General features: G+C 42.1%; 1 protein-coding gene across 1 annotated transcript in view; it reads right to left on the bottom strand.

Annotated features, from left to right (window-relative positions):
* tex11 (testis expressed 11) overlaps window positions 1-18,427 on the bottom strand; it is a 245,081-nt gene extending 226,654 nt beyond the window's left edge. Inside the window, exon 1 of the mRNA XM_068046993.1 lies at window positions 18,371-18,427. The gene's annotated coding sequence lies outside the window, so the exon portion shown is untranslated. The remainder of the gene's footprint in view (window positions 1-18,370) is intronic.
* Between the last annotated feature and the right edge of the window lie 8,417 nt (window positions 18,428-26,844).

Below are 26,844 nucleotides of genomic sequence, written 5' to 3' on the forward strand. Positions count from 1 at the left end.
TGGACCAGCCACATAAATACTGTGGCTGCAAGAGCAGGTTAGAGGCTGGGAATTCTGCGGCGTGTAACTCACCTCTTGACTCCCCAGTATCTGTCCACCATCTACAAGGCACAGGTCAGGAGTGTGATGGAATACTCTCCACCTGCCTGGATGGGTGCAGCTCCAACAACACTCAAGAAGCTCGACAATCCAGGTCAAAGCAGCCTGCTTGATTGGCACTCCATACAGCACGTTCAACACCTACTCCCTTCACCACCGATGCACAGTAGCAGCACTGTGTACCATCTACAAGATGCACTGCAGCAACTCACCAAGGCTCCTTCTGCAGCACCTTCCAAACCCATGACCTCTACCACCTATAAGGACATGGGCAGCAGATTCATCGAAACACCACCACCACCTGCAAGTTCCCCTCCAAGCCACACACCATCCTGACTTGGAACTATATCACCGTTCCTTCACTGTTGCTGGGTCACAATCCTGGAACTCCCTTTCCCACAGCACTATGGGTGTACCTCCACCCCAAGGACTGCAGCAGTTCAAGAAGGCAGCTCATCACCACCTTAACAAGGGCAATTAGGGATGGGCAATAAATGCTCGGCTTGCCAGTGATGCCCACATCCCATGACTGAAGAAAAAAAATGTGATAACAATCAGAGAGGGAAAAAAGCAAAGTGTCTTAAAGTTACACAATTTGCTCATCCCACATGTTAAAGATTAAAAACCTTGCTAAAGGATACAGGTGTGGTTGATGAAGAATATACAAGGCTAATTGAAGAGATCAGTGAAAAGTGTGACTTAATGAGGCAGCTGCCATGGATCTAAAGATATGGAACAAAGACAGAAATATTTTCATTGTACATTTTATAGACCTGGCAACCAGATTTAGTCTTTCTACAATAATACCTAGTCAGGACAAAAGGGTTATTCATAAACAAAATCATAGAGAAATGGATAGGGACCGGACTTGGGACACCAGCTAAGTTTCTGACTGATAATGGAGGGGAATTTGCCAATGCTAATTTCAGACACATGCATGAAAACATGAACATTATGGTCATGAATACCGCAGCTAAAAGTCCTTTCAGCAATGGACTCTGTGAAAAGAATCATATGGTGATCAATGTAGCAAGAAAACATGCTATGCCAAATGAGGATTTTTAATTGGTTGGAAACTTACATTACACTTAAAAAAAAGGAAAGCTGGAATATTACAGACAACTTTTACAAAGACTTTGCCACAACTAAAAATGGCCACCACCATTTGAATTTGAAAACCTTGCACATTCCAAGGCATCAAAGTGGATTGATTAGCCTGTACCCAAAACAATGGCTTGCCCTATTGTTTGAACTAGCTGAGATTGCTTTCATTAGCAAGACATTCAAAGCCATCCTGGGACATTAACATTAAAAGGGTGAACCCCTCCAGGGGTGAACAGAGACACATGAGGCTTGAGAGATTGAAAGTCCTAAATCTGAATTTCATTAGAAGGTACCAGAGAATACACTGAGATAGTCATGTGACTATCTGTCCATCTGTGCGAAAACAGGAAGTTTCCCTTGGACAAGCAGACAAACCTGAGACTCAATCTGTGCAGAAGCCAGAAGGGCTATCTCTCTCTCCAGAAGGCCTAGTGGGGAGTGCAAAATCTAGCTGCTAGCTGCTAGATCCAAGACAAAGACACTCCAAGAACAACTATCAACACAGAACTTCAGGACCATGAATTCAACCAGAAGACCACTAAAGCCACTAGTCACCACAGACTGTGTATTATTTTTATTTGTTCTGGACTCTAACCCAACACAAATCTATTCCTCATCACTCTGCAATCTATTTGTGTGTGTGTAATTTTTGTGTTTGTGTGTAATTTAGATCGGATTTAAATTTTTAAATATAATAAACTCACCTCTTTCTCGTTTAAACTCAAGAAAACCTGTCCAATTCGTTCTTTTACGGTCACAACAAAGGTAAAAGGTAAAACACTCACTGTTTAAAAAGGATTAATCCCTGTTGTGGTCAAATAAGAGGAAGGACAAGGACCAGGAAGGCCTGGTCATCCCTCCTCACCTGATCGTAACAAATGTAATGCTGCATAAAATCTTAGCTGATCAACCAGACTGCAAGTTGACAACCACCATGGCACAGGCAGTTCATGCAAAGAAATCACTTCAGATGGTTGGAGGGAATAGTCCCTATCAATGTTCTGTAGGGAAAATCCCAAATTGCCTTCTGTGCCGTATGATAGACATCTTGCTCTAGAAGATACTAGAATTAGTTCCAATTTTTCTGCAAGTCTGAATGCTCTTCATGCAGGGAGATGGGCTTTCAACAAGGCTGAGGTGTCGGAGAAAATTCAGAGAGCTCTAAGGCATTGTATAAAACCATCCAAGAAGAATTTAATTTTGTGTACTGTAAAAGAGAATGGAAAGGCCCTGGTAAGCTAATAGGTCACAATGGTAAGACAGTACCTATCAAACATGGCAATGAAACTGTTAAGGTTCATCCCTCACAATTAATCAGGATTAACTACAAAATCACAGACTATGAGCAATAAGGTACCTTATACCTCAAATGTTCATGCATTTGCTGATGAAGGTCCTGAAGAACAGAATACAGTAAATCAAGGGCTGCATAGTGTTAATGTGAGTGATCATGATGCACAGGACAGTTATGGCATGCAAAGGCCAAATGCCCAGAGTGGGTACTCGGGTGACATATATTCCAGAGGGGTCTAATGAATGGTGGTATGCGACAATTGTGGGATACACAGGAAAAGCTACTGGCAAGTTTAAATATTGGTTGAATGTTCAGGATGATGGCCAAGAAGTGAGGTCCATGGACTGGCAGAATGGGGTAAAAGAGTGGAGAGTATGAAAGCACAGTGCAAGTTCTAATAGTGGGTCTGGAAGTGACTCTTCTGTCAGAAAACAATTGCATATGTCATAATCCTGTCTTTTTTAATCTCTCTGGGAAATACGTGGTGTGTCTTTAAGACATCAAAGGATCAGTACTGCTTTAAGAACAAGCAGGCCTCAGGAGTTACCGAGAAGGTGCATTCTCATTGCCTTGGATACAGCCATTCGGAGACTGCGATTCAAAGGGTGCATTCTCATTGCCTTGGATACAACCACTTGGACTGAGCATTGGGAGATACATTAGTTACAAGTTAATTTTGAATTGGCTTATAATGCAAACGGCCTGTTCTAACAGAGGGCACAGATTGACAGCTGTGTGTTAGCACCTGAAAGGAGCGCTCTCAGACCATTTTAAACTGAAGGAAGGGAAGTTAGACTCTGACAATCTTTTATCCCTCAAAAACTCTAAAGTCAGATTGATTCTACTGAAAGTGTTTGCAAGTTGTTAATTGTTGGTCTACTGCGGTCATCGCTCGAGAAGGAAAGCATCAACTACTGCTGGAATTAGACAACGGACTGTTCTACTGTTGAAGAAATTTTTTCTCCCCCCATCGGACAGCTGAGGACTTCAAGCAACATTGGACTGTAAATTTGCAAGGATTCTAATGTTTTCTATTTTAAATGTTGTTTTTGTCTTAGCAGTGTTTTAAGAATTTAATTTTTCTAATTAAACAGTTAATTTGTTGATTTAAAGACACATGGTTTGGTTACTCATTCAGGGGTTAATAGATGGTACAATTTGGCTGGGTCTTTCTTCAATTTGGAAAGTTTAAAATGATCTGTTAGGCAATCATGGGATTGAATTAACAGTGCATTTCTCGCACCACAATCAGATTCGTATATTTTGATTGGGGGCTTTGACTAGACCAGTTGGTCGTAACACATTAATTGGGGGCTCGCTCGAATTTTGAATGACATATTAACTGGGTTTCTCGGGATTTGAATCAGATCTTAATTAGGGGCTCGCTCGCAGTTGAATCATATTTAATTCGGTGGCTCATATCTGGGATCAGAATCAGACTAGTTTGGAGGGCTCGCATTTGGAATCATAGTAATTACTTGTCTCTGGGATAACATATTTAAATTGGGGTCTTGCATTTGGCATCATATTTAATTGCTCTCGAGTCTGGGAGTATATCAATTGGAAACTCAATTGTTGGGATCTAAATCTAACGCCAATTACAAGGTAAAAAAAAGAACCAGGTCTCTTGCATAATAAGGTACAAGGTAAGTCTATACCATTGTTATGGCAATAGAGGTTGCAGTAGAGTTTTTGGGAAAGCAGAATGTTTCCCTGAGTGACTTGATAACTTTAATTAAAAACAAATTAAAAGAATTGGCAGCGAAATTGAGGTTGGAATTGAAGTCAGGTGCCAAAAAAGCAGAGATAATTGACATAATAGCCAAACATTTGGAATTAGTAGATGATGATGATACAGATGAAGGGGAATGCGAGGAACAAGAAAGGAAATACGAGAGAAAAGAAGGTAGTAGGTCTGAGAGTGATGCATTGGAATTGGCCAGGATTTAGTTAGAAATGAAAAAAACTGGAGCTTCAACAGGAATAAGAAAAGGCAATAGCAATAAGAAAACCTGAATTATAGGAAAGGGAGAAAGAGAGAGCATTTCAGAGAGAAAGTGAAAGAGAGGGAATTTAAGTTAAAAGAGATGGAACTAAGTCAAAGGGGTCATCTTAAATCCAGGGAAAATTCAGGTCAGGAAGAATCTGAGTTTAGATCAGGACCCAGTGAGAAGTTGCTTAAATTTATACAGGCTCTTCCTAAGTTCGAAGAAAGGGGCGTAGAGGCATTTTGAAAAAATAGCCAAACAGATTAAATGGCTGAAAGAAAGCTGGACATTGCTTATTCAGGGCAGGCTGGTAGGCAGAGCTCATGACATGCTTTCTGAAGAGGCTTCTGCAGATTATGAGAAGGCAAAAAAGGCTATTCTCGCTGCGTATGAGTTAGTCCCTGAAGCTTACCGTCAGAAGTTTAGGAACTTAAGGAGATTGGCTGGGCAGACATATTTAGAATTTGAGAGAGTGAAGCAAATGAATTTTAACTGTTGGATACAGGCATTAAAGATAGAAACCACATATGAAAACCTTCGAGAATTGATTCTCTTAGAAGAGTTTAAAAACTCCATTCCTTCAGTAATGAGAATTCATATAGATAACCTGAAAGTTTTGAAAGCTAAGCAAGCAGCGGAAATTGCTGATGATTTTGAGCTTGTGAATAAGGCAACCTATTTTGTCCGTCACACCCATAAATCCGAGGAGGAGAGAAAGTGGGAGAGTGAAAGTAAGGCGAGCAGTTGGGGACAAGAGGAACAGCTGGGAATGCCCCAGAATCACCTCCTCAGGCCAGAACGGAAGGTGCTAAGGGTGGAAGTGAGGTTCACAAGCCGAAGTGTTATCACTGCAACAAAATGGGTCACCTTCGTTCAGAGTGCTGGAAATTGCATGGTAAACCCATAGGACTTGTTGGGGTACGCAAAGTTAGTGCAGAAGAAAAGACTCTGACTGAGAGTATAGCAGACCAGACTATAGCTTTAACGACAGCTGTGAATGTGAAACCAGATACTAAGACTAAAAGGAGTATAGAGGTTACGAATGAAAAACCTGAGAGATATAACAAATTTTTGTCAAAGGGGAGAGTAACTCTGTATCCTGTAAGTGAGGCAGGAAAACCTATTATACTCAGCGACACAAAAGCAACCCAAACACTTTTGCTGGGGAAAAGATAGGAGGTTTCCACCAGAGAGTGCCTTGAACGCTAAAGTTTTAGTTAATGGAATTGACGGGGTGTGTATACCCGTACCTTTGTATAAAATACGCCTAGAGAGTGACTTAATATCTGGGATAGTAACTGTAGGTGTTGTCCACAGTTTACCAGTAAAGGGAATTGATCTACTCCGAGGAAATAATGTCGCTGGATCAAAAGTATCAGTTTCTCCTATAGTTACAAAGGAACCAAGTAAAAATATGGAAATGGAGCAATTACAGGAACAAGTTCCGGGAATATTTCCTGCGTGTGTCGTCACCCGAGCAATGGCTAAACAGGATCCAATGTCGGAGGTAAAAGGAGCACCACAAATAGATAGACAGGCATCTGAAGCCTTATTTGGGGATTTAGATAATCCAAGTGAGATGTTTAACAGATCATCTATCATTGCAGCAAAGCAAGCTGCTCCAGAGATATACTGATTATCACAGACGGCTGTCAGAAGCTGAGGCAATAGGAGTTCCGGAAGGCTATAATATGGCAAACAGGGTTTTGAGGAGGAAATGGAGACTGCCTCATAGGTCTGTGGACGAAGACTGGACAGTTGTTGAACAGATAGTGATACCACCTAAATATCGACAAGGATTATTAAGGTTAGCACACAACATTCCTTTTGCCGGACATAGGTGAATTCGGAAGACCAAATCACACACAAGCCAACATTAATACTGGCCAGATCTTACAAAGGATGTGAGACAATTTTGTTGGGCGTCCCATACCTGTCAAACAGTGGGAAGACCACAACCTACCATAAAACCAGGGGATGAAGTATTAGTGTTGTTACCATCAAAGGGAGAAACATTAAAAGCCTGGTTCAGTGGCCCATATAGAGTGATCAAAAGAGTGGGTAAGGTAGATTACTTGATTGATACCCCTGACCGCCGGAAGAAGACCCAGTTGTGTCACATTAATTGGCTCAAACTACATTACCGCAGGGAGGAGGATAAGCCAGTACAGTATGTCAGGTAATTGGGACTGTTGAGAAGGAAAAGGATAGTGAGGATGAGGCAGAGGCAGGCCTAGGAAATTCTCTGATTGAACCTCCAACTATCCAATTAGCGAATACAGAATGGCTAGGAAAATTAAACAATAGGCTTTTTTTACACTTAGAGACAAAACAGCGTGAAGTCCTAACCAGGGTTTTCACAACGTTTCAAAAAGTTTGTAGGGATAAGCCAAAATGTACTACCTTAGCCACACATGATGTGGGTATAGGGGGAGCCATTCCTTAAAAACAACATCCTTGTCACTTAGGTTCAGACAGGCAGGCCCAAGCAGAAGCAGAGGTACAATGCATGCTGAAGGGCAGCTTAGATGAACCTAGTCAGGACAGCTGGAATTCGCAGATGGTCTTGATGATTAAACCTGGTGGGTCAGCTCAAACTTGCATAGACTCTAGAAAAGTAATTGTGGTAAAGAACGCAGACTCCTACCCAAATTCTTATTTAAAAGGCTGAATGGACAGAATGGGAAATGCAATTGTGTCTTAAAGAGACAAATGTAAAATATTGGTTGAATGTTCTGGATGATGGCCAAGAAATGAGGTCCATGGACTGGCAGAATGGGGTAAAAGAGTGGAGAGTAAGAAAGCACTGTGCAAGTTCTAATAGTGGGTCTGGAAGTGACTCTTCTGTCAGAAAACAACTGCGTACCAGAGAAAGAGCCTGCAAAAGTCCAAGAGGGAGATCTCACAGTAGTAGGTCTGACAGACATCAAAGTGCAAGTAGCGGCCGTAGCTTGAATAGATTATACAATGAAATGAAGTCTACAGAACAGTCTGGGAACGGAACAAGAAGCAGAAGTCCTCATGACTATGAGGTTTTGGTGGCTGCCAATAAACTTGAGGATAAACTAACGACAGTCAAAATAAAAGGAATTAGATAGTTGGAAAGAGTTTGGAGTTTACTCTGAAGCACCAGATAAGAGGCAGCCAGCCTTGTCATACAGATGGATTTGTACTGAAAAAGTCCTTGCAGATGGGACTTATAAGGCTAAAGCAAGACAGTTTGCTAAAGATTTTGAAGAGCAACTGGGTGATACAGATGTTATAGAGTGGACTGTCCACAGCTGGAAAAGTAATCTTGAAAATCTTTTTAGCTCTTTTGGCCACATATTCATGGATATGTAGATCAATCGATTTAAAAGCCACATTTCTGCAGGATGATACTTTTCAGAGACAAGTGTTTCTGAAACTGCCCAAAGAGGCAGAAAATGCAGAAGGGAAACTGTGGAAACTAAACAAAACTATCTATGGCCTGAATGATGATTCCAGGGTACGTATTTTTCGGTGAGATTTGTTTTGCTGAAAATGGGTTGTGTTTAATCAAATGCAGATCAGGCAATGCATTATTGGTATCATAAAGGGAAACTTACAGGCAACTTCATGATGCATGTTCATGGTTTCTTGTTGGGTTGTACATTTGAGAAATGTGTCATTAATAAGATTCGGACAGAATTTAAGATTGAGAGTCAGGCTCCTGGGGCTTTTGAAGATATTGGTTTAGATATTAAGCAAAGTATGTCTGGAATAACTTCAAATCAACAATCCTTTTTAGAGTGTTACTCCCATCCTGGCTAAGCTAGCTAGGTCATCATAGAAAGATGATGATATATTTAAAGAAAAGACAGAACAGTTGCAAAGCCTGATTGGTCAGGCTGGACCAGCTGCGAGTTTTGATGTGTTGGTGTTGAGTACTACGATGAAACACCCTAAAGTGTAGTGTGTTAGCGGCAAATTAGAATTAGAATTTTTTTAGAATTAGAATATTACAGCGCAGTACAGGCCCTTCGGCCCTCGATGTTGCGCCGACCTGTGAAACCATCTGACCTACACTATTCCATTTTCATCCATATGTCTATCCAATGACCACTTAAATGCCCTTAAAGTTGGCGAGTCTACTACTGTTGCAGGCAGGGTGTTCCACGCCCCTACTACTCTCTGAGTAAAGAAACTACCTCTAACATCTGTCCGAGATCTATCACCCCTCAACTTAAAGCTATGTCCCCTCGTGTTTGCCATCACCATCCGAGGAAAAAGACTCTCACTATCCACCCTATCTAACCCTCTGATTATCTTATATGTCTCTATTAAGTCACCTCTGTTCCTCCTTCTCTCTAACGAAAACAACCTCAAGTCCCTCAGCCTTTCCTCGTAAGACCTTCCCTCCATACCAGGCAACATCCTAGTAAATCTCCTCTGCACCCTTTCCAAAGCTTCCACATCCTTCCTATAATGCGGTGACCAGAACTGCACGCAATACTCCAGGTGCGGTCTCACCAGAGTTTTGTACAGCTGCAGCATGACCTCGTGGCTCCGAAACTCGATCCCCCTACTAATAAAAGCTAACACACCACATGCCTTCTTAACAGCCCTATTGACCTGGGTAGCAACTTTCAGGGATTTATGTACCTGGACGCCAAGATCTCTCTGTTCATCTACACTACCAAGAATCTTCCCATTAGCCCAGTACTCTGCATTCCTGTTACTCCTTCCAAAGTGAATCACCTCACACTTTTCCGCATTAAACTCCATTTGCCATCTCTCAGCCCAGCTCTGCAGCCTATCTATGTCCCTCTGTACCCTACAACATCCTTCGGCACTATCCACAACTCCACCGACCTTCGTGTCATCCGCAAATTTACTAACCCACCCTTCTACACCCTCTTCCAGGTCAAATGACAAACAGCAGTGGCCCCAAAACAGATCCTTGCGGTACACCACTAGTAACTAAACTCCAGGATGAACATTTGCCATCAACCACCACCCTCTGTCTTCTTTCAGCTAGCCAATTTCTGATCCGAAGCTCTAAATCACCTTCAACCCCATACTTCCGTATTTTCTGCAATAGCCTACCGTGGGGAACCTTATCAAACGCCTTACTGAAATCCATATACACCAGATCCACTGCTTTACCCTCAACCACCTGTTTGGTCACCTTCTCGAAAAACTCAATAAGGTTTGTGAGGCACGACCTACCCTTCACAAAACCGTGCTGACTATCGCTAATGAACTTATTCTTTTCAAGATGATTATAAATCCTGTCTCTTATAACCTTTTCCAACATTTTACCCACAACCGAAGTAAGGCTCACAGGTCTATAATTACCAGGGCTGTCTCTACTCCCCTTCTTGAACAAGGGGACAACAGTTGCTATCCTCCAGTCTTCCGGCACTATTCCTGTCGACAATGACGACATAAAGATCAAGGACAAAGGCTCTGCAATCTCCTCCCGGGCTTCCCAGAGAATCCTAGGATAAATCCCATCTGGGATAAAACATTAATAAAATTAAAACTGCAGAAATGTGTACTTAAGTTCCCATCCTTAGGTGACTCAAAGAACATAAAACTAGTCATCTTTAGCAATGTTTCACATGTTAATCTTCCTGATGTGCATTCAAGTGCTGCCAGTTTCATACTATTTCTGATGGGTATGTTTGGGAAATATTGTCCTTTAGCTTGGGAAGTTAAGAAAATAAAAAGGGTTGTTAAAAGTACTTGAGTTGCTGAAACACTTGCTCTTGCGGAGGTAGTGGATATGGGATTCTATTTGTCAAATATTTTAAGTGAGATTCCATACAAGGGACATACAGAAGATAATATACCCACTGAATGTTATATAATCGTTCCTTGTGGTATAATGTACACTCTATAAAAAGTGAGAGGGAAAAGTTTACGGATTGACCTTGCTGGCTTGAAACAAATACTGGAGAGAAAGGAAATCTCTAAAATTAAATGGGTTGATGCAAGTCATCAACTGTCTGATTGTACATGCATTTCTTTTTGTAAAACAATGAAATTCTTAGCGGTCCTAGAGGAGGGGCATGTACAATGCTTTGTATAGGATATCAAAGTTTTTTGATTTGTTTTGAAATTGTTTGTGCATATTAACTCTTAAATTTTATTTAAAGAGAAAAAATCTGTTAATTGTATATCAATTGTTTAATTGAATGCATTAAGGCATTAATTGGGGTTTCACTTGAGCATAGATAAAATGACACTTACTGAAACTGTGGTGAAGTTGAGTTAGGAGGTGTATACTACTAATGTTTCACGCAGTAAATAAACGTAAGAATGATTAAAGATTGGTTCCAGTACCATGCTTCACCAACTTGCTTTCTAGAATACATCACCTCCCCATTTAATCATTCACTGTTTCCATTCAACCCAATCCTTAGGTACTATGACGCATCTGTCTCAGTCACCCTCACCAAATTCACTGCATCCATGAGTGTATATAAGTGGCCTTGTCCCTGTTAGTCTGAGATGGGCAGCGAGCTCATAGCCAGTGACAGAAGTAAAAAATATCTCTGACACATACATGCTGATTTTCTGTCATGATTGAGTATAATTAATGATCAAAATTATGACTATGCCATGACTAAATCATATTCCTTCCTTTTGTTTTCCTGGGCCTTCGTATGTACAGCAGTGTCACAGGACATCCATGAGGACCACATTCTTTCTGAGGGCGCACTGCCACACAACACAGAGCACTGCAAATATTCAAACATAAGCGGGTCCAATTGTATAACTCGTAGTTTTCACCTGGTGGTTTAGACCTCACAAATGATCACCAGGAGACACTGGTGCCTGGTACACTGGAGAGTCTGCATTGTTGGGGGGTTTGAAATCCTCTCCAAGCTTTTCTGAGCTGGACACAGATATTAAATCACAGCAGCTGTTGAGCAGAATGGTACACCTTTATCAACAGCTTGGCCAGGTATGTACAAATATGCCACGCTTACTCACCATGATTGCAGAGAGGATGGAGGAGTCTAACATGAGCGTCAGTAGACTGGTGTAACAGGAAACTGGGAAAATGTCTGCTAAGGAGAGAGTGGCCACCTCCATGGAGACTCGAGCAAGATTCTCAAATGAGTCCATGCAGGCCATGACCATAGCTGTGCAGATTATGGATGCCAATTTTTGTCATCCCATTGAAGGTGGTAGGTAGATTCCTCATCAGTGGCTGTACGTGTCACCAGAGTGGTAGAAAAGATGCAGCACTGGCCCAGGAGAAGGATGATGGTGAAAGGGAAGATAAAAGTGGGAACTCCATTCAAAGCACTCCCACTGCTAACCCATTGCCCCCCTTCCTCAGTCAATGCCCAGCCTGCTGCCTTAGCTGCCAATGGCCAAGTCCACCCCTGTACAGGTGCAGGTGGAGCAATCTTTGATGGGGCCCTGAGCGGTTCCAAAACCCAGTGGGTGTAGGTCAAAAGCATCTCAGCAGCCTGTCTCCACCTATTCAGAAACCAGAAGTGGTAGGAAGCACAAGTTCAAGAAATTGTAATTTACCAAGGGTATACCCAAATGCTTGACAAAATGTTACACTTACACTTCCTTTTTAATAATGCCATATAAAATTTATTGATTAAACTAGTTTGGCAGGGGGATGGGAACCAGAGCTACGGATCAGTGGATGGGGTAGCTGTTGAACAGGCAGATACAGAGTGCAGAGAGTCTGTGAGGAAGGTTAGACAGTTGACAGGGCAAAGTTGCAGCCAGTATGATGGGTTGAAGTGTGTCTATTTTAACGCAAGAAGTGTCAGGAATAAGGGTGATGAACTTAGAGTACTTGGAGCTACGATGTTGTGGCCATTACGGAGACTTGGATATCACAGGGGCAGGAATGGATGTTGGATGTTCCGGGGTTTAGATGTTTCAAAAGGAATAGGGAGGGAGGTAAAAGAGGTGGGGGAGTGGCATTGCTAATCAGGGATAGTATCACAGCTGCAGAAAGGGAGGTCGTCGAAGAGGATTTGTCTACTGAGTCAGTATGGGTGGAAGTCAGAAACAGGAAAGGAGCAGTCACTTTATTGGGAGTTTTCTATAGACCCCCCAATAGCAATAGAGACAGGGAGGAACAGATTGGGAGGCAGATTTTGGAAAGGTGCAGAAGTAACAGGGTTGTTGTCATGGGTGACTTCAACTTCCCTAATATTGATTGGAACCTCCTTAGTGCAAATAGTTTGGATGGAGCAGATTTTGTCAGGTGTGTCCAGGAAGGTTTCCTGACTCAATATGTAGATAGGCCGACTAGAGGGGAGGCTATGTTGGATTTGGTGCTTGGCAACGAACCAGGCCAGGTGGCAGATCTCTCGGTGGGAGAGCATTTCGGTGATAGTGATCACAACTCCCTGACCTTTACTATAGTCATGGAGAGGGCTAGGAGCAGACGGGATGGGAAAATATTTAATTGGGGAGGGGGAATTACAATGCTATTAGGCAGGAACTGGGGAGCTTAAATTGGGAACAGATGTTCTCAGGGAAATGCACGACAGAAATGTGGAGGTTGTTTAGGGAGCACTTGCTGCGACTGCTGGATAGGTTTGTCCTGATGAGGCAAGGAAGGGATGGTAGGGTGAAGGAACCTTGGATGACAAGAGATGTGGAACAGCTAGTCAAGAGGAAGAAGGAAGCTTACTTAAGGTTGAGGAAGCAAGGATCAGACAGGGCTCTAGAGGGTTACAAGGTAGCCAGGAAGGGACTGAAGAATGGACTTAGGAGAGCTAGAAGTTTACATGAAAAAGTCTTGGTGGGTAGGATTAAGGAAAATCCCAAGGCGTTCTACACTTATGTGAGGAACATGAGGATGGCCAGTGAGGGTAGGGCCGATCAGGGATAGTGGAGGGAACTTGTGCCTGGAGTCGGAGGAGGTAGGGGAGGTCCTTAATGAATACTTTGCTTCAGTATTCACTAGTGAGAGGGACCTTGTCGTTTGTGAGGACAGCGTGAAACGGGCTGATATGCTCGAACAGATTGATGTTAAGGAGGAGGATGTGCTAGAAATTTTAAAAGACATGAGGATAGATAAGTCCCCGGGGCCAGACGGGATATACCCAAGGTTATTACAGGAAGCGAGGGAAAAGATTGCCGCGCCTTTGGCGATGATCTTTGCGTCCTCACTGTCCACTGGAGTAGTACCAGATGATTGGAGGGTGGCAAATGTTATTCCCTTGTTCAAGAAAGGGAATAGGGATAACCCTGGGAATTACAGACCAGTCAGTCTTACGTCGGTGGTGGGCATATTATTGGAGAGGATTCTGAGAGACAGGATTTATGATTATTTGGAAAAGCATAGTTTGATTAGAGATAGTCAGCATGGCTTTGTGAGGGGCAGGTCATGCCTCACAAGCCTTATTGAATTCTTTGAGGATGTGACAAAACACATTGATGAAGGAAGAGCAGTGGATGTGGTGTATATGGATTTTAGCAAGGCGTTTGATAAGGTTCCCCATGGTAGGCTCATTCAGAAAGTAAGGAGGCATGGGATACAGGGAAATTTGGCTGTCTGGATACAGAATTGGCTGGCCCATAGAAGACAGAGGGTGGTAGTAGATGGAAAGTATTCAGCATGGAGCTCGGTGGCCAGTGGTGTTCCGCAGGGATCTGTTCTGGGACCTCTGCTCTTTGTGATTTTTATAAATGACTTGGATGAGAAAGTGGAAGGCTGGGTTAGTACGTTTGCCGATGACACAAAGGTTGCTGGAGTTGTGGATAGTGTGGAGGGCTGTTGTAGGTTGCAACGGGACATTGACAGGATGCAGAGCTGGGCTGAGAAGTGGCAGATGGACTTCAACCTGGAAAAGTGTGAAGTGATTCATTTTGGAAGGTCAAATTTGAATGCAGAATACAGGCTTAAAGACAGGATTCTTGGCAGTGTGGAGGAACAGAGGGATCTTGGGGTCCACGTCCATAGATCCCTCAAAGTTGCCACCCAAGTTGATAGGGTTGTTAAGAAGGCGTATGAGGTGTTGGCTTTCATTAACAGGGGGATTGAGTTTAAGAGCCGCGAGGTTATGCTGCAGCTCTATAAAGCCCTGGTTAGACCACACTTGGAATATTGTGTTCAGTTCTGGTCGCCTCATTATAGGAAGGATGTGGAAGCTTTAGAGAGATGCAGAGGAGATTTACCAGGATGCTGCCTGGACTGGAGGGCATGTCTTACGAAGAAAGGTTGAGGGAGCTAGGGCTTTTCTCATTGGAGCGAAGAAGGATGAGAGGTGACTTGATAGAGGTGTACAAGATGATGAGAGGCATAGATAGAGTGGATAGCCAGAGACTTTTTCCCAGGGCGGAAAGGGCTATCACCAGGGGGCATAATTTTAAGGTGCTTGGAGGAAGGTTTAGGGGATATGTCAGAGGTAGGTTCTTTACACAGAGAGTGGTGGGTGCATGGATAGCACTGCCAGAGGTGGTAGTAGAAGCAGATACATTAGGGACATTTAAGCGATTCGTGGATAGGTACATGGATGATAGTAGAATGAAGGGTATGTAGGTAGTTTGATCTTAGAGTAGGTTAAAGGGTCGGCACAACATCGTGAGCCGAAGGGCCTGTACTGTGCTGTACTGTTCTATGTTCTAGCACCACTTCTAAGTCTTGCTCATTATTGCCAACTTGCCCTTTCATTTGTTTATTGAATATCATTACATGCCATGACCCATTTGACAAATGAGTGGTTAAAGGACTGTTTAGTGCAAAGTTAGAGGGCAGGGGAGGGTGTGTGCCAACTTGCCCTTTCATTTGTTATTGAATATCATTACATGCCAGGACCCATTTGATAAATGAGTGGTTAAAGGACTGTTTAGTGCAAAGTTAGAGGGCAGGGGAGGGTGTGCTCTTGGTAATGGGAGCAGACTGCAGGATTTCATGTGTTCTGTTTCATATTAGGTAAACTATTGAGATGGAGCATTTCTGGCAGCAATATAAGTGGTTAGTCTGGAGATGGGTGCCTAGTGCAACTCACATTTATTTGGGTCCACTTACACAGTTTGTTGAGTTTTCACCTGTGATTTAGACCTCATATATGATCACAAGCAGACACTGGTGGCAAGGACCGTGGAGAATCCACATTGGACCTGAAGATGGTTGATGAGCCCCTTCATTCTCCACCATCTGCAATCCTCTCTGCTATGCAATGTTGTTCAGGATGCAGCCACCACCATTATTCTGGAGACCCTCACTAGCGAGTTCTGAAAGGCACCTCTAGACATATCTAGGCATCAGAAGCACATCTTTAACAATCCAAAGGCATGCTCTATGACACACCAGGTAGTTATGTGGTGCTTGCTGTAGCGCTCCGCATTGGTGGGGTTCATCACAGGTTGTCATAAGTTGAGTTTGAAGGGGGCATCCTTTGACTTCTACGAGCCTGCCTTTAAGTCTGCTTCCTGGAATGGTGGATTGCCGCAGTATGAATACATCACGACAGCTTCTAGGGAATCTGGCACAGACCTGCCTGACCCTCTTCCTGTGGTTGCACACCAGCTGCATTTTGATGGCTGAATATCTGGCTCTAGCAAACAATCCATCATTGACCTGCCTTATGTATTTATGTGCAGCTCTCTGGGATATCCTGGACATGTCTCCAGGAGTGCACTGGAAGGATCCGGAGGCATAAAAGGTTGAGGATAACGGTCACTTTCAAAGTCATTGGTAGTGAACCAGGTCCAGCAGTGAGCAGGTCTTTCTCTAGGAGGCTGCAGATGTTTGCCATCACCAGACATAACAACCTCAGCCTCCAGAAGCACTGCTCTTCTGAGAGATCAAAGAAGCCGAGCCTCTAACTTTAAACCCTGAAACATGGGTAGTGCCTCCTGTGACCTCAGCCCCTCTCCTGTGTACGTCCCTCCTGTGCATGTGCTGATCCCACCAAAGCATGTCATCGCTGCTGTGGATCGTCTTCCTCTTCATCTGAATACATCCAATGCATCTCTCATCCTGATCTTGTCAGTTTGAAAGCCTCCAAGGTTGAAAAAAAGCTGTATCCACACAAATTTTCTGCCAAACATCTGCAAGAGGGTAGAGACACCAGTTGCAGAAAATGAGCTTCTATTCAGATGGGATAATGACAAGTTTAAGTACCCACCTGAATTGCTGCTCAAACTCATCTCTGTTTCTCTGGCCAGTTTTCCCAGCCCCAGAAAACTCATGCTGCAACTATTAAATTGAGAGCAAAATTAAAAGCAACTTGCAAACTCTTAAGGACGGTAAGTGTAGCAAATCTGCCTGCAAAGTCACCTGCAAAAATTAAATCCATGACTTCACTAAGTTTTTCACTGGTCATTGTTAAACGCAAAAGTGTTATACTCTTAATCGAAAATTCAAAAATGTTATTTCCCCCACCCAGCTACTGGAGGTTAAAATTCTCCACTGTGATTTAACAAAGAAAATACAGCTTCAGTGCTAACATTACAAGACAATTCTTTTGATTCCATAAATGCTAATCACAGCATCACCGAAAGGCATAAGCAGTAGTGCAGGTAAATGGTGATTCAGTATTAAATGAGCTTTTCCCCTGGCAAACCTGACAGAATATTGCAACCCACTAAGCAATTTTATTCTACACATTTTGAAAACTAGGACAAATGCTATGTGATGAAAAGGGAGTTTTGGCTACAATTCTAACAATGAGAAAATTTAATATTTGTAAGAATCTGACAAGTCATTTTTACAATTTTGCTTCTTCAAGAGAATCTGGGTGAACACACGACAGTCAGGGAAACAATCTGTTATGTTACGAACTCAAAACAATCAGGCAAAATCCAGGAGATCATACTCACTCATTATTGTCCAATTTAAACACACCAATCCCTATGGGAAACAATGTATTGCTGGACCAGCATAACTTCTGGCAGAAAATCTGGCGGGCTAGAAAGTGGGCAGCAATTGAATTGTTTGTTCTTGATTCCAAACCAAACAAAAACAATTGTGTTCAAATGCATTGCAAATGCAATAAAATACAACAACAGTTGGAGCCCAATTCACATGTGACACTTGAGCGTTCTTCTTCAATTGCTGAATAAACCATTTTCCATGGTCATCACTTGAGGTTCAGATGGGAGACTCGAACTGGATGCTCCTCTCCATAATCATTCACTGGCTCAGCACAGCACAGATTTCTAAGTCCAATGTGTTTCTGTAGACATGAAAGCTTGGGACTACCTGAACTAGCTAGCATAGGGTCTGCCGGTAAGATATCTTTCAACTTTACAAAGCATCTTCCTTATCAACAGACTAGATCACTTTGCTAGGTTTCATCATCTACGTCAAATCAATTAACAGTACAACCATTCACATTTTTGTTAGGCAAGGATATTAAGGGTTACAGAACCATTATGGATATATGGAGTTAAAATACAGATCAACCATGATCTAACTGAATGGTGGAACAGGTTCAAGGGGCTCAATGGCATACTCCTGCTCCAATGTAGGTATCTCTCAGTGGAAAACACGATTTATTTGCAATTGGCCTTGGCTCACTAGAGAGATTTCCAACCTGCCTTCCATGTATGTGGTCATGCATGCAAGATAGTATATGCAAGAGATCTTATTGTTAAGATCTTCAGGTCAGCTATCATTTAAGTAGATACTGAGCAGTAGACATGTTCTCTGGATTGTAAAGGATGCCAGGTCTGCTTACAGGAGGGAGCAATGACACTGAACAAGATTATAGCTGCAGTAGAGCTGTAAATTTGTATAAATAACAACAGGAAACAAGACAATTCAAGAGCAACAAGAACCCAGAACAAATTACATTGGAATCGCTCCCAAGTACTAGTATCATGACTAACGTTGCATGTGGCAAATACCTGACCAAGACTGCCAGAGGGGGCCATTAATGTTTACAAGTTAAAACTGGAAACAGATTCAAGTATTTTTCCAAACCTGAGTATCCTTGGTTTTGTTTCTCTCCACTTCATCCAAATCTTTAACTTTGACAAACAGTTTGTCAATCACTTCCTCTACATTTCTAGTTGATTGCTTTTCCAACAGTTCTTCAGCAAATCCTTCCAAAGAAAAATGGAGGTCAACTCACTGATTGTTAAATATGATAAATAGCAAACTTTAAACTTTTGTTATCTATGTCTGAAATAAATGAAACTACGAGATAATTTCAAGAAATTATCAAATACACAAACATGCACCTCAATTTAATGATTTATTAAATTATTTACTGGTACTCATTTTTCACAGGTGTAACTATTGAATCAAATACCAATCTGGCTTTTACCTCATATCTCCCTCGTCAACCCTGCACTACAAAACTAATAAAGTAAATGCAGGGGATGAATTGAATGGTCACATGTCTAATTAAGTAGCTTCCTTTAGCACATCTTTTACCTTATATGTGTAAAATCTTTCATTCAGTGTGTACTTTACATTCGAAGCGTGTCCCAATAGCGCCTTTAATATAGTAAATGTACTTCACAGGAGTCTAATCAAAGAAAAATGACTATATTTATCTAAGTCTGCAATGCCAAGCCTTATGCTGCTTTGGATCCCATTTGCAGTTCATCAAACCCGCTCCCTCCCTCACCATCAACTGCTGACAGCATTCATTAATTCACTTCGACCAACTATCCTTGGAGGTAGAATCAATGATTCTTTGTAATCCCTTTAATAGACAGCTCAGTGGCCAGAAGTTTCCTACTGTAGGTTTACGTGGGGATTACCTGATCCAGATAGTCAGTTTACAACAGAGTTTCTGATCTCGATTTGACTGTGTGGTTGCACTGCATCGCTTAAGAATTGTCCAATCATTTTGGGGTTCTAGTTATATCGAAAAGTAGATTAGAGCAAGTGCTGTATTGTTTTTGTTAAGTGTAAAGGATAGCAAAGGTTGCAAATACTATTCACCTATCTGTTCTATGTTAAAATAAATTGCCAGACAGTTTACAGCCTGTGTATTAGTCTGAGAGAATATATTCAATGCACCTACCAAAGACGAGGACAATCATTTGGCAGTGTGTGATGCATTCCAGTAAGTCAACATACAATGGCAAGGTTCACTCTTCAATCTTTAGATCTCACTACCACTTAAATGAGTATTGGCCAGGTAAAGACATACTTCTGATTGTTGGGAGACCCATAAACTGTGTATGGGACCAAAAGAAACTAGCAAAATACATAATGTGCTACATGGTATAACATGCCAGTCCTTACAAACGAGCATATATTCCAACTTTCTATAAGCAACACCACAGGAGATCCACTTCTATGTATGAAGATATAAACATTTACTACTCCTCACACCTTTATTGTTTATGGATCATGTGAGTCACATCTTCTATGTTCATTTTCTGTACTTGTATTTAGATAACAAATTAAAATCCTATAAAATAATCAAAGAATAAAACCTGCCCATTGGTAAACTTGACCAAGTGCAGTTGAAGGAAGTACAATATTTTTCAACCTCCTAAAGAAAATAGTACTTATGCTCTGGTTTGGCCTCAACCGGGTTGTTGTGTACAATTCTGGACACTACACTTAGAAAGGATGCGAAGGCATTAGAGAGGGTGCAGAAAAGATTTACAAGAATGGGGTTACAGGGATGAGGGATTTCAGTTATGAGGATAGATTGGAGAAGCAGGAGTTGTTCTCCTAAGAGAAACGAAGGTTCAGAGGAGATTTGATGGAGCTTTTCAAGACCATGAGGAGTCTAGACAGAGTAGATAGGGAGAAACTGTTCCCATTGGCAGAAGGGTCGAGTTCCAGAGGACACCAATATACGGTATAAGAACCAAAAGGAGACATGAAGTAAAGCTTTTTTAAAACAGCAAGTGATTAGGATCTAGAATGGAGTGCTTGAGAGTGTGGTGGAGGAAGATTCAATCATGGCTTTCAAAGTGGTATTGGATAATTATCAAAGAGAAAAAAATTGCAGGGCTATGGGGAAAAGGCAGGGGGAGTGGGACTAGTTGTGTTGCTCTTGGAGAGAACTGGCCTGGACATGACAAACTGAATGGCCTCCTTCTGTGCTGTAACCATTCTATGATTCTATGCCATTCAGGCAATATTCTGACAGATGAAGGGACAGTTTCAGAATGCCTGAAAAATAGTACATTTAGAAACATTAAATATTTTACCTTTTATCTCTGTGAAAATCAAATTTACATCCATTTCTTTCTAAAATAAAAATGCACATGATTAAAAATCAGGTAAAAATTATCAGTTCACTAAAATGTTTGCACTGCTAAGAAATCATCTATCTGCTGATTCATAATATTAATCTCAATCAAAAGACATATAGGAACATTAAATTGGAACAAAGAACAATAGCCCTTTCAGCTCATCTAGAACCCGCTCTTATTTGGGTGCATTTACGTATCCAGTTGGACTATTTTTATCACTTACAACAATCAAGCAAATAAAAATTGGGAATATCCAGCGTCTCTAAACATAATACATGTTTGTTTCCTTACCTAGGGCGTCAGGAAAGCAGTGCACATTTTGACTTGGTCAAGGTAAGTAACCCAGAATATATTAACGAAATGGATATTGTGGCCAGCCATAGAATCATACAGTCATTTACAGCATAGAAGGAGGTCACTCAGCTGATTGAATCCATGCCGGCTCTCCATAGAGTTATCAAGTCAGTCCCATTCCCTCCACTCGATCCCTGGAGCCCTACAAGTTTATTTCCTTCAATTAGCCATCCAGTTTCCTTTTAAAGTAATTGATTGTCTCTGCCTCCACCACCCTTCTGGGCAGTGAGTTGCAGGTCATTACCACCTGCTGCATAAAAAAGTTATTCCTCATATTCCCCCTTATGTCTTTCCCAAAGCTTTCAATCTGTGTCCCCTAGTCCTTGCACCATTAGTTATTGGAAACAGTTTTTCCTTGTCTAACTTATCTAAGCCTGTCATAATCTTGTACACCTCTATTAAATCTCCCCTCAATCTCCTTTGTTCTAAGAACAAACCCAGATTTTCCAACCTAACCTTGGAACTAAAATCCCCCATCCCTGGAACCATTCTGGTAAATTTCCTCTGCACCCTCTCAAGGACCCTCACATCCTTCCTAAAGTGTGGTGAACAGAACTGGACGCCATGCTCCAGCTGGGGCCTAACTAGAGCTTTATAAAGGTTCAGTATAACTCCCCGGCTTTTGTACTCAATGCCTCTATTTACGAAGCCCAAGATCCCATATGCTTTACTAACCACTCGCTCGACATGTCCTACCAATTTCAAAGATCTATGCACATGTACCCCAGGTCCCTCCTATCCCTGCCCCCATAAACACTTACCATAGGAGAGAGATTAATTGAGTGGCAAAGGATTTAGCAAAGTTGACTGACAACAGAGTCAAAAATATAGGCTTTGAGTAGGCTTTTAACGAGCACAAAGAGGATTAGGTTAAAAGTTATTGACGACGGAGACAAGATAGCAGCTATGAAAAGTTGAGGGTGGGCAAGGGCATGAAGGGGTTTGTAAACAAGGAACTTGATGTTTTAGGAAGACAGGAAGCCATTGAAAGGCAGCCAGAATTGGAAGCGAGTGAGGAAAGCCAAAGTAGGATATGCTGCATCAACAATCTGAATACGTTGGAGCTTGTACAGGTTTTAGTAATATAGGAAAAAGTTTGGGAGCCATCAAGGAGGGCATTAGAGAACCCAAAGCATGAGGTAACGAAAGCATGGAAAAAGGTTTTGGTGGCAGAGGGAGGTGAGGTAGGGCCTAAGGCAGGCAATATTGTGCAGCATACAGTCTTTATGATGGATAAATTATGGGACTTGAAGTTTAGCTCAGGGATAATAAAGGAAACTGATGCTGCATTCTGTCTGGTTCAGCTTGAGTGAGCAACAGGAGAGAGGGATAGAGTCAGGACCAAATGTAGAGTTCTTGACTGGACCCAAATAAGATTGCTTTGGTTTTCCAGCATTCAACTCAAATTAGATCTTGCTCATTCTCAATTTGAAGTAAGATGGGCAGACCAGATGTGGTTGCAAAATCTAGGTGGTAGAGACAGATGCTATCAGAATACACATGAAAACTAATGCCATGTGCGAAAAAATGTTTCCAAGGATCAGCACATACAAAACAAAAAAGCAGGAATGGAGGATGGAACCTTGTACTAGAAATCTGTTGGCTCCATTGGGACAAATACAACTGAAAACAGTCAAGGGGAAACCCTGAAAATGGACGTCGATGACAAATCGTGAAAGAGGCCCAATTCCATCAAGAGATCAAGGAGGTTAAAGAGGTCAGTGCACGACAGTCGATGCCACTGACGACTAAGGTAGCCTCAGTACTATGGGCAGGACGGAAGCCAAAATATAGGGATACAAAGAGGGAAGTTGAAAGCTGGTCACAAGACTTGGTGGCAACGACAATTTGCATTTATATGGCATTTATAACATAGTAAAACGTCTCAAGCAGCTTGACAGGAGCATTAGCAAACAAAATTTGACACTGGGCCATGCAAGAGGATATTACAGCAGATGACCAAAAGCTTTGTCAAAAAGGCAGGCTTAAGTTGATTTTATATGTCTTCAATCTCTTTCTGTGTTTCATGATGATGGGTTTTGTTAACTTAAATGTAGCGGTCTGTATTATTTAATTGTCTGTGTGCTTCAAACAGGTACTGCTGCCTATCCATGATAACTATACTGCGGGCCTTATCCTTATCTGTTGGTTTTACAATAATGCCTAGATTCGTTTTTACTTCCATGATTGCCTGCCTTTCTCTTCTGGTGAGATTTTATTTATCTTTTAATATGGGGATTTTTTTCTATTCCTGATTGAGTTACTTTCATAAAATTTAAAATCTCTGGGTCTATCTGATTATCTAGTGGGATGCACTCTGATGGCAGAGTGAAGGGTTGTTTATCTATAACAGAGTCACTTAAATAATGTTAATTTAATTCTTCTGTAAAATCTATCTAGGTCTATCTAGAATCTGCTCTTTGCAAGGCATTGTAACAGGTAGCAAGGTAAGACCCTTGTTTAGAACCATTTTCTGTGTTTCTGTGGGGGTAAAGAGTTGGGAAATGTTAATAGAAACCGGACTAGGTCAACATCCTCAGCCTCATCGATGAATTCTCTGCGGCGATTCAGACCCCTCCCCTGTTAATGTAGACCCCGAGACCATGATAGCAAACTCATCCCCGCCACACAGAGTGGTAACTGTACTGAACCAACAAGCCCATTAAGTACAGTATCACGGACTAAATCTGGCTCTGACAGGGACAATTTACAGCCAGTGGCAAGGCACCCTAATACTAGCCAGAAAAATAAAATTTGGCAAATCAAACCTGTTAAGCCAATTTTGATCATGGGGGACTCTAATCTCTTCCAAATAAAAAGCTGCCCGAATTCAATCACACAAATTGACAGCTTTCCAGGAGCCAAATTTATTCATGCTACTGCTATTCTGAACAGTTACAACCTTCTCCAGAAATTAATAAAGTGATGCTGGCAATTGGCACTAATCACTGCACACAAAGGCCACTGACTGCAATTAAACAACTGCAATCACTATTAAAAGTGGCTAAAAACAAATTTCCAAATGCACAGATTTGGGTACCTGAAATAAATTTCAGTCACAGGTTTCAAGGAAAGTCTTCAAGGAGGAAAGAAAGTTAGTTTGGTGAAGAGATTTAAACAGGGAATTCCAGCGCTTAGGGCCTCGCTAGCTGAAGGCACAGCCACCAATGGTGCAACAATTAAAATTGGGCATGTGCAAGCAGCCAGAATTGGAGGAACAGACATCTCGGAGGCTTGTAGGGCTGGAACAGGTAACAAAGACAAGAAAATTGATAGGGTATTAGATGAGAATAATAGAGGGGTCAAAGGTGGGTAAAGTGAACAATTTATGATGCCTTCTAGCATTGAGGTAATAAGACGTAGTTGATTATTCATGAACTGAGTGGAGAGGGAGTGGAGGAGAGAGTGTCTCAGGCAGCCAGAGATAGTCTTGACCTTGATGGAGGGCAGTGGGATGGGGGCTTGGAGGAAACCATTGAGGAGTCTAGGATTGTTCTTGCCTTCCTCCGGAATGATCCTATGAGAATTTTAATAAGTTATTCTTGATGCTCCTTGCTTTAATATAGAAACATTTGTTTATCCCGAGAAATATTAGTTTCCTCATTTGTTGTTTTCTTTTCCTTTGGGCTTTATTTACTTCACTCACCTTCCATCCTATTTTAAAACCTTTCACCTTCCCTACTTAATCTCTCTGGAAGACCACTGGTACTAGCCCAGTTTGTAAAAAGCCCACACTTTTGATCAGTGTTTGCCTCTCACAGAACTTTCCCCAATATCCTAGGAATCCGAAAGCCTCCATTCTCCAACATCTCTCCATAGAACCATAGAAAAAATATGGCACATAAGGAGGCCATTCAGCCCAGCGTGTCTGTGCCGGCTGATAAAACTAGTCGCCCAATCTAATCCCACATTCCAGCACCTGGTCCATAGCCTTGCAGGTTACAGCACTTCAGTTGCATGTCCTAGTACCTTTGAAATGAGTTTAGGGTTTCTGCTTCCACTACCATTCCTGGCACTGAATTCCAGATACCCACCACCCTCTGGGTGAAAAAGATTTTCCTCAAGTCCCTCTAATCCTCCTACCAATCACCTTAAATCTGTACCCCCTTGTAATTGAACTCTCCGCTAGGGGAAACAGGTCGTCCGTGTCTACTCTATCTAGGCCCCTCATAATTTTGTACACCTCAATTAAGTCACACCTCAGCCTCCTCTGTTCTAAGTAAAACAATCCCAGCCAATCCAATCTTTCCTCATAGCTGCAACTTTCAAGCCCTGGCAACATTTTTGTAAATCTCCTCTGTACTCTTTCCAGAGCAATTATGTCCTTCCTGTAATGTGGTGACCAGAACTGTGTGCAATACTCCAGCTGTGGCCTGACCAGTGTTTTATACCAGTTCCAGCATTACATCCCTGCTTTTGTATTCTATACCTCAGCCAATAAAAGGGAAGCATTCCACATGCCTTCTTCACCACTCTATCTACCAGTCCTGCCACCTTCAGGGACCTGTGGACATGCACTCCTAGGTCTCTCACTTCTTCTACCCCTCTCAATATCCTCCTGTTTATTGAGTATTCCATCACTTTGTTTGCCCTCCCCAAATGCATTACCTCACACTTATCTGGATTGAATTCCATTTGCCACTTTTCTGCCCACTCAACCAAACCATTGATATCATTCTGGAGTATCAAGCGATCCTCTTCACTATCAACCACATGGCCAATTTTTGTGTCATCAGCAAATTTCCCAATCATGCCTCCCACATTTAAGTCCAAATCATTTATACCACAAACAGCAAGGGACCCAACATTGAACCCTGTGGAATGCCACTGGAAAATGCTTTCCATTCGCAAAAACATCCGTCGACCACTACCCTTTGCTTCCTGTCACCGAGCCAATTTTGGATCCAACCTGCCACATTCCTCTGTATCCCATGGGCTTTCATTTTACTGACCAGTCTGCCATGTGGGACCTTGTCAAATGCCTTGCTAAAATCCATGTAAACAACATCCACTGCACTACCCTCATCAATCCTCCTTGTTACTTCCTCAAAAAACTTAATCAAGTTAGTCAGACATGACCTTCCCTTAACAAATCCATGCTAACTATCCCTGATTAATCCGTGCCATTCTAAGTAGCAGTTTATTCTGTCTCTCAGAACTGATTCTAATAATTTACCCAACACCAAGGTCAGGCCGACCGGCCTAAAATTATTTGCCTATCCCTCACACCTTTTTAAACAATGGTATAACATTCGCAGACCTCCAATCCTCTGGCATCTCGCCAGTGAGGATTTGAATATGATCCTCAGCGCATCCGCTATTTCTTCCCTAGTTTCCTTTAACAACCTGGGATGCAATCCATCTGGCCCTGCGATTTTTTCCACTTTTAAGGATGTCAGACGCTCTAGTACTTCCTCTCTCATTATACATATATCTAATATTTCATACTCTTCCTCAAAAAACTACAATGTCTGCATCAATCCTCTCCATTGTGAAGACAGAGACAAAAGACTCTCTAGCCATGCACTGACATATCCAATCTGTTTCCTCCAACTAGTCATGTGAATGGCAGCGGAAATAAATCGTGTGATATTCTTGGGGCTGGAGTGAGGTTTAGCCAAGTTTGGTATATGATATGTGAGACAGAAACCGCAGAAACCCTATCTCTGTAACCTCCTCCATCCCTACAAGCCTCTGAGAGATCTGCGTTCCTCCAATTCTGGCTGCTTGCGCATGCCCAATTTTAATTGTTGCACCATTGGTTGTCGTTGCTTCAGCTGGCGAGGCCTTAAACTCTGGAATTCCCCGTCTAAGTCTCTCCACCTCTCTAACTTCCTTTCCTCCTTTAAGACTTTCCTTGAAACCTACCTCTTT

Source organism: Heterodontus francisci, chromosome 15 (genome assembly GCF_036365525.1).
Source record: "Heterodontus francisci isolate sHetFra1 chromosome 15, sHetFra1.hap1, whole genome shotgun sequence".
In the NCBI taxonomy this organism is placed as follows: domain Eukaryota; kingdom Metazoa; phylum Chordata; class Chondrichthyes; order Heterodontiformes; family Heterodontidae; genus Heterodontus; species Heterodontus francisci.